A 2,507-nucleotide genomic window follows, 5' to 3' on the forward strand; every position below is an offset into this window, starting at 1 on the left:
TCTTATTGGTAGCTTGTAGAACCAATTATGTAATAATTAGGCGCGCAATATATCTTTGAAACATATATCTTAGAAATATTGTCACGTAGTAGTGACAGTAAATATTCATGCAGAGTGAAAATTGGAATTTACAACTTTAACCATCTGTCGGGTAAACTTGTGCCCAGCAAAAGGAATAACACTTAAACGATAGCGGCGAAGAGAGTCGCCGCTATCGTTTGAGTGTTATTCCTTTTGCTGTGCCAGAATTTTATTGGAGGGTGCGCAAAGGTTGTCCATTTATTCTCTGATAAGCTTCCTATGCTTGGCGCATAATAATAGAGCTGGAATGAAGAAGACAAGGACAGCCGAAAAACCAGCAGAACCGCCCACGCAGTGCGCGAGAAAATGCTTGAGCTTAACCAGTGCTCCAAATTCACTGCGCACGACCAATAAACGTCTTTACAAGTGATGTAGCTGCAGTGGTCTCCACAACGCCTGCACCCTGCAACAGGATCCCCCTTACTACCTCCGACCATACTAGCCTATGCGTGCCAGTGGACATCACCACCACCGGCTGACCTTTGCTCCACCGCGCATCGCCAAAATACCCGACTGTATTCAGTGGCAAAGACGACAACCATCATGACGTCAAGGACTGTCCCACATGGTAAGAGAGGGTGAGAACGCACAACTTGGTGGACTATATTTCCCTGCTGAATGGTCATTGCTATTTTAACGACGAAGCTATATAGGATTAGTTTCCAGCGGATTGATCCCGATAGACCAATCACTGTGGGCCAATCCCGAAGATAGTGGAATACCAGGTCGACCCGCGGTGGCGATGAAGCAGGCTTTAAGCATTCCGCCACCTTGCAAAAATAAGTTTAGAATCATGGGTCGAAATACATCCCGTATCATACGTTAAGTCCGTCAGAACAGACACAACGCTTTGAACCGCATCCTCCATGTCTATGTTCGCACCAACCTCTCATTGTCGGCGTTCCAAGCGCTTCCGTACGTTCTTGTGCTGTCCCTTGGTGGTTACCCCGTCGAAACGTCAAGCATGTCTGGTTTCTTCCGAGTTTGCGGGGAACTAGTTTGATGTGGCCTGTGTTTTGTGTGACCGCTTGTGGTTTTCAAGTGATCTCGCAATCATTGCAGCAATGCGGGACGTCGACCAACGAACGATCGTCTTGGCTACGGCGAAGAAGTATGTGCCCTCGGAACGTCGTGAGGTGCGTGTCTGTTATACATGCCGGTGTTTGTTAGTAAAAGGTGTCGTGCCACGTTATGCAAAAATACTTGGGTATGAATACCGCCCGGTGCCTCATCATATTTCTAAGCTCAACATCGTGGAGCAGCGACAAGCCGCGCCTCACCTGCCATTTATGTGCGTACGGCCTTTGACGCATGACAATGGATAGTTCGTCATTGAGGGGCCCACCTACATAGCATCACTGGTCATCCACCTCCACAGCGTGCATTGTCACTGATTTTTTATAGGCGAATGTACTACCGGCCAAAAAGTAAACGGACCACGGCACAGGTGGCCGGAGCGGCTGCGGGGCCACACCGGGGCGCTGCTATCTCGCTCCGCGTGCTGACGGCGAGAGTTCCCCGTGTGACGCCAGACTTCGCCCTCTCTCTCGCTCGGGGCCTTGTCACGCTGGATAAATTTCTAGTGCGCCGTTCCGTTGCTCTGCTGCTGACGGTCGTTACGAAGGGGACTGTGCTTCGCCGGTAGTTTAGCACATGTCGCTGTCGAACAGTAGTGGACGGTCGCGGGGCATCAAACCGCGCCACTGAGAAGGATTGAAGACTCCTTAATGTCGTTTTGCTTATATTCACCATACCTCTCATATTAGTGCATTTCGCTGGCGCCCACCGCTGCTCGATTTTAGGTAACACAACGCGAGCAGCCGCAACGGCGGCTACGGTGACGCGCGCTTGCAGGTGCCAAGCTTTACTGCCGGCGCGGGTTCTCTGTCGATATTACTTTTCCGGCATTGTCTCCAGCAGTGGATTTATTAACTACAGCAGTGCGCCTCTCCACACTGCTTTAATTGGCTACTACAATACATAGTCCATTATGAAACTTTCTTTACAAAAGTACCGTCAGAAAGAGACCATGGGAAAGGCGAATCGGAAAAAAAACTAGCCGCTCGTGAAAGCTTATTCACGGAAGCAGACAAAAAATGGCATTCCATGGGTTGAAGAGGTCCTCAGCGGGATGAAAAGTTGCCGTCGACCGCGATGACAGCCTACTCGCCTTTGCATCGAGTCATAGAGCGCGGCCACTAGCTCCGGACGTCCGCGCAGCGCTTCCCACCCTTCCTTCACGGTGTGATGCAGCTCTCGCCATCAGCGCGCGGCGATGCAACTCTCGCCGTCACCGCGCGGAGCGAAATAGCAGCGCCCCGTTGGGGCCCCGCAGCTGCTCCGGCCACCTGTGCCGTGGTCCCTTTACTTTTTTGGCCGATAGTACACCAAAGGACACATATATATTTCTGAGATTAATGTATTTA

At 50.8% G+C, this 2,507-nt stretch overlaps 1 non-coding gene across 1 annotated transcript; it reads right to left on the reverse strand.

Annotated features, from left to right (window-relative positions):
- Positions 1–769: 769 nt before the first annotated feature.
- On the reverse strand, positions 770–955 carry LOC142591797 (U2 spliceosomal RNA). The gene has a single exon (XR_012830530.1). It is a non-coding gene; the product is annotated as a U2 spliceosomal RNA (small nuclear RNA).
- Positions 956–2,507: the final 1,552 nt, after the last annotated feature.

This window comes from Dermacentor variabilis, chromosome 8 (genome assembly GCF_050947875.1).
Source record: "Dermacentor variabilis isolate Ectoservices chromosome 8, ASM5094787v1, whole genome shotgun sequence".
In the NCBI taxonomy this organism is placed as follows: Eukaryota; Metazoa; Arthropoda; class Arachnida; order Ixodida; family Ixodidae; genus Dermacentor; species Dermacentor variabilis.